At 47.8% G+C, this 12,541-nt stretch overlaps 1 pseudogene; it reads right to left on the bottom strand.

Annotated features, from left to right (window-relative positions):
• Nucleotides 1-12,033: 12,033 nt before the first annotated feature.
• On the bottom strand, nt 12,034-12,251 carry LOC144507398 (U2 spliceosomal RNA; annotated as a pseudogene).
• Nucleotides 12,252-12,541: the final 290 nt, after the last annotated feature.

Genomic DNA, 12,541 nt, shown 5'->3' on the forward strand with positions numbered 1-12,541 from the left:
GCTGGGGGAGGGGGGAGGGGGGTCAGCCTGCTGGGGAGGGTCGGAACTGCTGGGGGTGGGGAGGGGACTCGGTGGGAAGGGACTGGAGATCGGGACGGGCCAGGAATGGTTGGAAGGGTCAGCGATCGGGCCGTGGAGGGGCGGAGGGCCAGTGCTGCGCGGGTTGCGGGGTTGGCCAGTGATCAGTTGGCCAGCAATTGAGAGGCCGGCAGTGTGGGGCCACTGTGCATGCGCCGATCTCGGCACTGACAGATTGATGCATGTGCGGTGGCCCGCTCAGCAGGAATAGGCCCTGCCCCTGAGGTTTAATGATATTCATGCTGGTGGACTCTGCATGAGAGTGCAGAGTTTGTATGTTCCTGTCAGGATTAAAGGCAAAGTAAATTGAAATAAGGAACCTTGGTTCTCGAGAGAGATTGTAACACTGATTAAGAGGAAGAGAGAGTTGTATGAAATGTACAGGCAGCAAGGAACACATCAGATGCGTGAGGAGTATAAAAAGTGCAAGAAGCTACTTAAGAGGGAAATCAGGAGGGCTAAAAGAAGACATGAGGTTGCTTTGGCAGACAGAGTGAAGGAAAATCCAAAGAGCTTCTATAGGTATGTTAGGAGCAAAAGGATAGTGAGGGATAAAATTGGTCCTCTTGAAGACCAGAGTGGTAGACTGTGTATGGAACCAAAAGAGATGGGGGAGATACTAAATGTTTTTCTTGCATCCGTATTTACTGAGGAAACGGGCATGGAGTCTACAGAAATAGGGCAAACAGGTAGGGAGGTCATGGAACCTTTACAGATTAAAGGGGAGGAGGTGCTTGCTGTCTTGAGGCAAATCAGAGTGGATAAATCCCCAGGGCCGGACAGGGTATTCCCACAGACCTTGAGGGAAGCTAGTGTTGAACTTGCAGGGGCCCTGGCAGACATATTTAAAATGTCAGTATTCACGGGGGAGGTGCCGGATGATTGGAGGATGGCTCATGTTGTTCCGTTGTTTAAAAAGGTTCCAAAAGAAATCCGGGAAATTATAGGCCAGTAAGTTTGACATCGGTGATGGGCAAGTTGTTGGAAGGTGTGATAAGGGATAGGATCTACAAATATCTGGATAGACAGGGACTTAATAGGGAGAGTCAACATGGCTTTGCATGTGATAGGTCATGTTTGACCAATCTATTAGAGTTTTTCGAAGAGGTTACCAGGAAAGTGGATGAAGGGAAGGCGGTGGATGTTGTCTACCTGGATTTCAGCAAGGCCTTTGACAAGATCCCTCATGGGAGGTTAGTTAGGAAGGTTCAGTCGCTGGGTATACATGGGGAGGTAGTAAATTGGATTAGACACTGGCTCAATGGAAGAAGCCAGAGAGAGATTGTGGAGGATTGCTTCTCTGAGTGGAGGCCTGTGACTAGTGTTGTGCCACAGGGATCGGTGTTGGGTCCATTGTTGTTTGTCATCTATATCAATGATCTGGATGATAATGTGGTAAATTGGATCAGCAAATTTGCTGATGACACAACGATTGGAGGTGTAGTGGACAGTAAGGAAGGTTTTCAAAGCTTGCAGAGGGATTTGGACCAAATAGAAAAATGGGCTGAAAAATGGCAAATGGAATTTAACGCAGACGAATGTGAGATATTGCACTTTGGAAGGACAAACCAAAGTAGAACGTACGGGGTAAATGGTAGGACTCTGAAGAGTGCAGTTGAACAGAGGGATCTGGGAATACAGGTACAAAATTCCCTAAAAGTGACGTCACAGGTGGATAGGGTCGTAAAGAGTGCCTTTGGCACATTGGCCTTTATAAATCGGAGTATCGAGTATAAAAGTTGGAGTATTATGGTAAGGTTATATAAGGCATTGGTGAGGCCGAATTTAGAGTATCGTGTACAGTTTTGGTCACCTAGTTACAGGAAGGATGTAAATAAGGTTGAAAGAGTGCAGAGAAGGTTCACAAGGATGTTGCCGGGACTTCAGAAGCTGAGTTACAGAGAGCGATTGAATAGGTTGGGACTTTGTTCCCTGGAGCGTAGAAGAATGAGGGAAGATTTGATAGAGGTGTATGAGATTTTGATGGGTATAGATAGAGTGAATGCAAGCAGGCTTTTTCCACTGAGGCGAGGGGAGAAAAAAACCAGAGGGCATGGGTTAAGGGTAAAAGGAGAAAAGTTTAAAGGGAATATTAGTGGGGACTTCTTCACGCAGAGAGTGGTGGGAGTGTGGAATGAGCTGCCGGATAAAGTGGTAAATGCTTTTAACATTTAAGAAAAACTCAGACGGGTTCATGGATGAGAGGGGTGTGGAGGGATATGGTCCAAGTGCAGGTCAGTGGGACTAGGCAAAAAATGGTTCGGCACAGACAAGAAGGGCCAAAAGGCCTGTTTCTGAGCTGTAATTTTCTGTGGTTCTATGCAATGCACAGAATATGGGAGATTCTTCTCTGAACTCCCACTGAAAAAACCAGCGTGAATTACTCCAGTTTTCATGCAAATTCGACACTTAGGATGGAACTTTACCGACACATCTGCCCGAGGTTCATACAATCCTGCCCGAGGCCAACGGAGAATGCCATTCTCCGAGCCTTGCCTGCTCCCGGAATCGAGGCGGATGTGCCAGTAAAATTGTGGCCTTAGAATTTTTGTGGGAGAATTCTGACCATGGACTACAAGGAGACCACAAGGTAAGTCGGCGTAAATGAACTGGAACTGTTTATTTAACATGGTGACTATGGCGCTGTCAGCACAAGACTGGCTTGGCAGGCTCCACCTAGGGCGGAGCTTGTACCCCGGCTCACCTGACCCACTCTCTTAAAGGGGTATGCGTCCAACATACATAACAGCCAGGAATTCTTTCAATCTCCCATCCAAATTATCCAAAGGTACTCGGTGGCAGAGTCAACGTTGGAAAATCAAGCCCCGACAATGTGCGAGAAACGGTCTGTATTTTGATTCCTGCCTCAATTTGCCTTCAATTCCCCAGCTTGCCTGCATAATGTCCCCAGCACCGCCACCCTCCCTCCCTCCCACCAAGCCCAACAGCTGAAACAGTAATGATATCAATTCATCATTTGTATTCTCAGTGACATATTTTGTTCGGCTGTTGGTTATGTGTAAATATAAATCATCCAGCACAGATCCTGGCTCCAGAAACGTGGCAATTATCCCTTAAACAGCCAATTGAATCAACCTGTTTTGGATAATGGAGGGAGGGTTGCTATGAGACCTCCTTTATCCTTGCATATGACCCACCACATATGTTATATAAACATATTGCAGCTTGTAGATGCGGAGGTTAAAATTTGCAGATGACAGCAATCACAGAGAGGAAAGCTCGATGCAACTGCTCGGTTCAATTCATGTTTCCTTTCTTTAATATGCGACCATTTCCTCAGCTTGATAAATATAGAGACTCATCTGCCAATTCTGTCTGTTGTTCACACACAAACAGGCGTAAAAATCTAACCTCCATCCATTAATTTTGATTGGATTAATAAAAAATCATCTTGTCAGCAACCTGGTGACATTGAGATGCACATGTCGGCACAGTAGCACAGTGGTTAGCGCTGCTGCCTCACAGCGCCAGGGACCCGGGTTCAATTCCCAGCCTCAGGTCACTGTCTGTGTGGAGTTTGCACCTTCTCCCCGTGTCTGAGTGGGTTTCCTCCCACACTCCAAAGATGTGCAGGTTTGGCCATGATAAATTGACCATAGTTTCAGGGGCATTAGCAGGGTAAATAGGTGGGGCTACGGGGATAGGGTGGGATCGTTCTCGATGCAGGCTCAATGGGCTGAATGGCCTCCTTCTGTATTATAGAGATTCAACACACCTTATAGCGTACAGGAGTGAACTGTCTTCTACCTCATGTGTATCGCACCTGTACAGGGGCTGTTATGTACAGGGGGGTGGTGGTGCGGGAAGCCTGAAGGAGCCCAATGCTGTTGAGAATGTGAATCATAGAATCCCTACAGTGCAGAAGGAGGCCATTCGGCCCATCGCATCTCCACCAACCACAATCCCACCCAGGCCCTATTCCCGTAACCCCACGTATTTACCCTGCTAATCCCCCTGACACTAAGGGACAATTTACCACGGCCAATCAACCTAACCCGCACATCTTTGGACTGTGGGAGGAAACTGGAGCACCCGGAGGAAACCCACACAGACACGGGAAGAAGGTGCAGACTCTACACAGACAGTGACCCAAGGCTGGAACTGAACCCAGGTCCCTGGCGCTGTGAGGCCGCAGTGCTAACTATTGTGCCATGTGCGGCTGCTGAACTCAACAGTAGGGCCACATTAATGTTTGTTAAGCTCTATTTCCTGTCCGGTGCCTTGCCAAATGGATAGCCTGGCCAAAGAGTCCACAGGCGTGAGAAGGACGCAGTCATAAGACCATGAGATATAGGAGCAGAATTAGTCCATTCAATCCATCAAGTCTGTTCTCAACCCCTTCCTCCCACCCTTTCCCCGTAACCCTTGATCCCCTTACCAATCAAGAACCTATCTATCTCTGTCTTTAATACACTCAATGACCTGGCCTCCACAACCTTCTGTGGCAATAAATTCCACAGATTCACCACTGCCTGGCTGAAGAATTTCCTCCTCATCTCAGTTCTAAAGGGTTGTCTCTTTATTCTGAAGCTGTGTCAATGCATCAGTCCCTGGCCATTGGGTCTGGAGAGAGAGACTTCGATGGGGTTTTTGGGGGGGGGTGCCGCAGGAGGGGGGTGGGGTAGTTGTGGGGGTAGGGGTGAAGCTGAAGGCTTTGTTGAGTGACTGGGAGAACATTGGCTCTGCTTGATCCAGATGGAGTGCTGAAAAAAATACTCACCTTGTAGGGCCAACAGTCCCTGCCACTGCAGACCCCTGGAAAACCCACACACCGAATCCCAAGAGAGAATGTCTGGGGGGCGCGTGGGGTCCTTGATTATGCTGGCTGCTTTGCTGAGGCAGCGGGAAGTGTAGATAGAGTCAATGGATGGGAGGCTGGTTTGCATAATGGACTGGGCTACGCTCACAACCCTTCGTAGTTTATTGCAGTCTTGAAAAGAGCAGGAGACATACCAAGCTGTGATACATTCTGTAAAAAATTGTACTACTTGGGTTAATACAATACATAAAGATGAAATCAAACTGAGCTAGGGGTAAGTGAATTATTCCCTTAAAGCCTCTTTATGTTGTACATTGAGCCAGCACTGGGACAGGTATAAGCAGTGCAGCCAATGCTTACCGGGAGCAAAATAAACCTGATGTGAATTTGCACTAACAGAGGTTGACAGCGTTCTTCAGCAGAACTGTTCCCTCAATTGCCCTTGGACCAGTCAGAAATACTCTTGTTCTCCTCCGCACTTTCCCTGTCAACAGACAGCTCATTTTAATTTAAGAGAAAACAGTATTTTTAAGAATTGGTTATTACTCATGTCTGAATAATTTCAAATTACGTCAAGAGTACAAATCGCTGAAGTTCACTGCTTGTGACTTTTGCAAAGTAAAATGGTTTATAAGGAGCCTCCCTGAGAGCAGCCTTGGCCCCGAGGGAATCGACAACATACTTCTTGCTTATTATGTATTGGAAGAAGGAAAGAACTTGCCTTTCTATAACACTTTTCCTAATCTCAGGGCATTGCAAAATGCTTCACCAACAAGAGAACTTTCAAAATGTAGCCACTGTTGTAATAAGGGAAATATGGCAACCAATTTGCACACAGAAAGCTCCCCACAATACGATAATGTTTAATAGATTTCTTTTTAATTGATGTTGGTTGAGAGTTGCATACTGTCCAGGAATAAGGAGGGCAACATGGTGGCACAGTGGTTAGCACTGCTGCTTCACAGCGCCAGGGACCAGGGTTCGATTCCCGGCTTGGGTCACTGTCTGTGTGGAGCTTGCACGTTCTCCCCGTGTCTGCGTGGATTTCCTCCCACAGTCCAAAGATGTGCAGGTTAGGTGGGTTGGCCATGCTAAATTGACATCTTAGTGTCAGGGGGGCGAGAACGGGTAAACGTGTGGGGTTACGGGAATAGGGCCTGGATGAGATTGTGGTTGGTGCAGACTCGATGGGCTGAATGGCCTCCTTCTGCACTGTAGGGATTCTATGAACTTCCTTTTTCTCCTTCGAGATAGTGCTGCCATTGCTTTACATCCACTTGGGAGAGCTGACAGGGCCTTGGGTTAATGTTATATTGAGAATAAAGCACCGTTGACAGTGCAGCACTCCCTCAGTTGTACAATGGCATGTCAGCCGGGATATACTCTCAAGTCCCCAAAGTGGGGCTTGAACTTGTAACCTTCTGACTCCATATCACAAATGGAACATGGGCCAATTTGTTAACATACATGTCAACGTTTGGCACGTATGAGTAAACGCTCGGGGACGATTCTCCCAAAAAGAAAGTCTTCACGTAAAAACTGGAGTAAGTCACGCTAGATTTTTCAGTGTGAGTTTCCGGACATTGGCACTTTGGGCAGTGCCAGAAGACCCAGGCTGGCACTGTCAGATTAGCAATGCCCAGGGGACACCCTTCCTGTGCCTGACCCTCTGCCCTTCACTCCAGTGGGGTTGGGGCACCTGTTGCCCATTAGTAGGGAGCTGTTGTAAACCCTGCTGGAGTGAAATACTCCTGCTGATGGTGCGGGGGGTGGGAGGGGGGGGTGGAGGGTGTGGAGCAGGAGAGGCGAGCAGGCTTGGAGACTTCAGTCCCGCGCCCTCTAATTAGGTTCAAAATATATGTAAAATAGGTGCTGCATATAGGGTGCTGATGGCGCCAGAATTCCGGCCCAGGGAGGCGCGCGGAGGCTCCCCGAAGCAGGGTCAACCTTCTCCATTTGGCCTTGGCAGCAGGAACCCTGTTGCCTCCATAAAAACTGAGCCCAATCAGTTTTGCAGACCTTTGGACCATGAAAGAATCGCCACTAAAACCAATCCTGTCCTCATGGATCATCCATAAGTCATGCCTCCTGGTTGACTCAGGTAAATAATGCTCCTGTCATATCGGGTGGGATTATACGGCCCCGCCCAAGGTCAACGGACCTTTCCATGCTCCGTCCCTCGCCCGCTCCGATTCCTGTGGCGGAGTGCCAGTAAAATTCCGGTATTGTCTTCTTCAGTTTTGTAGTCAATGACTACACTATAAACATGTGAGATGAATCTTCAGTCTTCAAGTGGGGAATTTGCACAGTAACTTCATTGCAGTGTTAATGTAAGCCTACTTATGACGCTAATAAATAAACTTTAAACTTTAAACAAATCGCATGAATGGGCCACTGCTAGTCTCCCAGCCCCCTGTGCTAAAAAAGCAGCGTACTGGGATTGGCCATTAACACCAGTTGGGCTTAATCATAGAATCCCTACAGTGCAGAGAAGCCATTCGGTCCATCGAGTCTGCACTGACTCTCTGACAGAATATCTTTCCCAGGGCCACACCCTGCCTTATCCCCGTAACTCCATGCTTTTACCCCGCTAATATCCTTAACCCGCAATTCTTGGGACACTAAGGGGCAATTTAGCATGGCCAATCCACCTACCCTGCACATCTTTGGACAGTGGGAGGAAACCGGAGCACCCGGAGGAAACTCACGCAGACACGGGGAGAATGTGCAAACTCCGCACAGTCACCTAAGGCTGGAGTCAAACCCTTTGCTGTGAGGCAGCAGTGCTAACCACTGTGCCACCGTGCCACCCTGTTATACTCTGCACATAGTTTCCAGCCATGTTATTTCATTGTAAGAATCCATGAGGTAAAATTGCCCCAGTGATGTTGGCATCTGATCCAAAACTTTAAGCATGCACTCCCTCGAGCACTGGCACACAGAGCTGCTCCTATCCCAGGCCCAGAAGTGCCAACTCCTTTACACAGGGCCTCATCTGAATAAACACAGTGCACTTGTGCCCAGCACAACTGCCAACCCCACCCCCACAATGCTGAGGAAAGCTCCAGAAATTACAGGGCAAAGTAACATGGACAGATACTTGGCAGCACTGAATTAAGTCCCTCTACAATGAAGGCAAGTGAGGTTAGAACCTTTCTCTCAACCTCATCCTTCTGTTTTGCCTTCGTTTCTTGAATCATTCACCCCATTAGCTGCGTACTGTCTCGACAGCGCTGCGGCACTAACCAGTGGGGGTATCTCACTTCCAGCATTTTGGATTCTGTTCTCCCTCTCCACTAGGATGTGCCAGAGGGAAAAGGCCAGTGTCCAACCTTACCCACCCTGACAATGGCAAGCCCAGACACCAAGACATTCACTCCATGGGGGGGGGTCACTTAGTGAGTTGCACAAAGGAGATGTGTTGAGGGCTTGGAGGGACAAATACTGATGGAACTGGAAGCGTCGAACCTCAGTGGTCAATTCCATTGGACAGAGTTTGAATACATGATCTTCAGAGTCCTAGGCAGGGCTGCTGCCACTAACCCATAGGTAATACAACGTCATAGGCTGGAATTTTACCGTCCCGCCTGCCACGGGAATCGGAGCAGAAGAGGGGCGGACAATGGTGAGGTTCACTGACCTCGGGCGGAATTTTACAGTTTCAGGACAAGCAAGGCCGTAAAATCCCACCCATAGAGTCCATGCCAATCATGGTGTGCTCCCAGCTGGTGCCAATTGCCCATGTTTGGCCCATATCCCTCTAATCCTTTCCCATCCATGTACTTATCCAAATGCTTTATAAATGTTGCTATTGTACCTGCCTCAACCACTTTCTCTGGGAGCTTATTCCATACACGCACCACCCTCTGCCTGAAGAAGTTGCCCCTCAGTTCCCTTTAAAATCTTTGCCCTCTCACCTTAAACCTGTGCCGTCTCGTTTTCAATTCCCCTTCCCTGGGAAAAAGATTATGTGCGTTCATCCAATCTATGCCCCTCATGATTTGATAAACCGCTATAAGGTCACCCCTCATTCTTCTACATTCCACGGAATAAAGTCCTAGCCTGGCCAGCCTCTCCCTATAACTCAGGCCCACTAGTCCGGGCAACATCCTCGTAAATCTTCGTAATGGCCTCCTTTTCTGAAGGCCTCCTTTTGGCCTCCTTTTAATTTAGCCCATTGTGCCCAGGCCAGCCCGTCAAAAGAATTCACCAAGTAGTCTTAATCCCCTGCTCTTTTCCCGTACTACTGCAAATCTTTCCACTTTGAGTATTCATCCAATGCTCCAAGAGCAGCATCAGTACTGACCGAGATATCTGATTACTGAAAGACTATCGGCCTGATTGGGGTGTGATAGGTGCTGCGAGAAATCACAAGAGGGAAAAACCTACTTCACCATGTCCTCATCCATCTACCTGCCACAGATGCCCATGATAGGATTGGTAAGAGTCTTTGTGCAGGCAGAGTGGCGTCTTCACACAGAGGGAACTATCCACCATGTTGTGTGGTGGTGCCATTGTACTAAATCATAGAATCCTACAGTGCAGAAGGAGGCCATTCAGCCCATCAAGTCCGCACCGACCACAATCCCACCCAGGCCCTATCCCCACAACCCCACGCATTTTCCCCAGCTAGTCCCCCTGACACTAAGGGGCAATTTAGCATTTCCAATCCACCTAACCTGCACATCTTTGGACTGTGGGAGGAAACTGGAACACCCGGGGGAAACCCACGTGAACGCGGGGAGAATGTGCAAACTCCACACAGACAGTGACCCAAGCCGGGAATCGAACCCTGGCGTTGTGAGGCAGCAGTGCTAACCACTGTGCCACCGTGCTGTGGAACAGATTCAGATCAGATTTAACTATTCAAAATTGTGCAACTCCGAGGCCGTCGGCCGCATGAATTGTCCTCCACTCCAATCTGTAACCTCATGGCCCAGCGTATCCCTCACGCTGTCATTACCATCAAGCCAGAGGATCAATCCGGTGAGAGGAGTAGAATCATAGAAAGGTTATGATGCAGAAAGAGGCCATTCGGCCCATCCTGTCAGCGCCACCCATAAAAGAGGAAAAACGAAGCCAGCCACTCAGAAGCCACAGTCTGCGGATTCGGGGTAGACCATTTAGGACGGAGATGAGGAGACATTTCTTCATCCAAAGAGTGATGAGCCTGTGGAATTCATTACCACAGGAAGTAGTTGATACCAAAACATTGAATGTATTCAAGAGGCAGCTGGATATAGCACTTGGGGTGAACGGGATGAAAGGTTTTGGGGAGAAAGCAGGATTAGGCTACTGAATTGGACAATTAGCCATGATCGTAATGAATGAAGGAGCAGGCTCAAAGGGCCAAATGGCCTCCTCCTGCTCCTATCTTCTATGTTTCTATGTTTCTCATTTTAAATCATTTTCCAGCACCTGGCCTGTAGCCTTACAGGTTACAGCACTTTAGATACCAATCCAGGAACCTTTTATTTGAGTTGGGCATTTCAGCCTCAATCACCAACCTACACAGTGAATTCCAGGCACCCACCACCCTCTGGGTGAAAACGATTTTCCTCATGTCCCCTCTAACTCCTCTACCAATCACTTTAAATTTATGCCCCCTAGAAATTGACCCCTCCGCTGGGGAAACAAGTTTTTCCTGTCCGCACCCCTCATAATTTTGTACGCAAAATAGTTCAGATGAAGCTCTACCAATTGGGATTTGAGCCCAGAGCTTTAGCCTAGGCCTCTGGATTATTAGCCTGATGACATCACCATGAACCCACCATCTCCCAGGATACCAGAAAGAGCACCAGGCAAACCTAAAAAGGTGGTGCCAATCTGGTGAAGCCACAACACAGGTCGACCTGTATGTTCAAAAAGCAGGAGCAGCCAGTTCTAGGAAAAGCTATGCGATAGTCAAAGCTCTGCAGTATTATCTTTTTGATTTGAATAATTATTATCACATGTATTAACATACGGTGAAAAGTATTGTTTCTTGTGCGCTATACAGACAAAGCATACCATTCATAGAGAAGGAAACGAGAAAATGCAGAATGTAGTGTTACAGTCATAGCTAGGGTGCAGAGAAAGATCAACTAAATGCAAAGTAGATCCATTCAAAAGTCTGATGGCAGCAAGGAAGAAGCTGTTCCTGAGTCGGTTGGTATGTGACCTCAGTCTTTTGTATCTTTTTTCCATCGGAAGAAGGTGGAAGAGAGAATGTCCGGGGTGCGTGGGGTCCTTAATTATGCTGGCTGCTTTGCCGAGGCAGCGGGAAGTGTAGACAGAGTCAATGGATGGGAGGTTGGTTTGCATGATGGACTGGGTTACATTCATGACTTTTTGTAGATTATTGCAGTCTTGGGCAGAGCAGGAGATATGCCAAGCTGTGATACAACCAGAAAGAATGCTTTCTATGGTGCATCTGTAAAGGTTGGTGTAAAAGTTATCTAACCCAGTCATGAATGGTTGTATGTAATTAAATAAATCACCAGAGCAGTCGCCTCCAAAACCGTCCCCATTCTGAATGACGGGGGAGCCCAGTACACCAGTTGTATAGAAAGTAAAGAGTTGATATAGCATCAACTTAGCATCACCCATACTGTGAGAATCTAAAGATTGGAAGCAGCTGTGCTTTGCACCATATCACTGCAATCACAGGTCAAGTTGACCTGCTACTATCTTTGTATATTGTTTTCCAAGTATGTTTACACCCGGACTCACACAGAAGTTGTTTGCAGCACACTGTAAAAGTGGAGGCTTTGACACAGGTACGTTGGACCTCACCTTGGACCGGGATTGTGAATGGTTCCCATAACCACTCGAGCTCCAGACCAGCCGTCATCTGGACAGTACGGTGGCACAGTGCTTAGCACTGCTGCCTCACAGCTCCAGAGACTCGGGTTCGATTCCTGGCTTGGGTCACTGTCTGTGTGCAGTTTGCATGTTCTCCCTGTGTCTGTGTGGGTTTCCTCTGGGTGCTCCGGTTCCCTCCCACACTCCAAAGATGGCACCAGGGTGCCTGGTGCTGTGAGGTGGATTGGCCATGCTAAACTGCCCTTTTGTATTTTTATTCCAATTCAATCAAATCAAGTCCAATTCAGAGTCTCAACAAGTTGAGACATTCCCAATCCAAACTGACAAGACAGGGCCTTCACACCTGTCTTGGGCCTGATCTACATGAGCCAAGCTGATTGGAGGAGGGGGAGGTTTCCTCCTCCAAGGCTTGATCTCATTTGCATCTTAGCCAAAAGGCCGAGATGCCGCTTTTAAAAATTGCTTCATATGAAAATGAAGCTTGAATGTAACCCAATGGCCTCAACCAAGCATAGCATCCTCTTCATACTACACAAACTGATAAGAACAGATACTACACTTGATCTTAGCCAAAAGGCCGAGAAGCGATGATTTGTGTCGGGGGATTAGCAGGGTAAATATGTGGGGTTACGGGGGTAGGGCCTGGGTGGGATTGTTGTTGGTGCAGGATCAATGGCTGAATGGCCTCCTTCTGCAGTGGGGGATTCTATGATCTGTGATGACCGGGGTCCCCGACAGGCAGAAGGCTGTGAGACTTGTTGCTTTTTTTCATTTCTCTTGTATTCCTTTCATACTATTTACTCTTTTTCAATAAACCAATACAATAGTTTACAGATTATAATTCTAGCCTGTCTCTTATTAAACATTCTCCCGGAGCAT

The sequence above is a fragment of the Mustelus asterias genome, chromosome 18 (assembly GCF_964213995.1).
Source record: "Mustelus asterias chromosome 18, sMusAst1.hap1.1, whole genome shotgun sequence".
In the NCBI taxonomy this organism is placed as follows: Eukaryota; Metazoa; Chordata; class Chondrichthyes; order Carcharhiniformes; family Triakidae; genus Mustelus; species Mustelus asterias.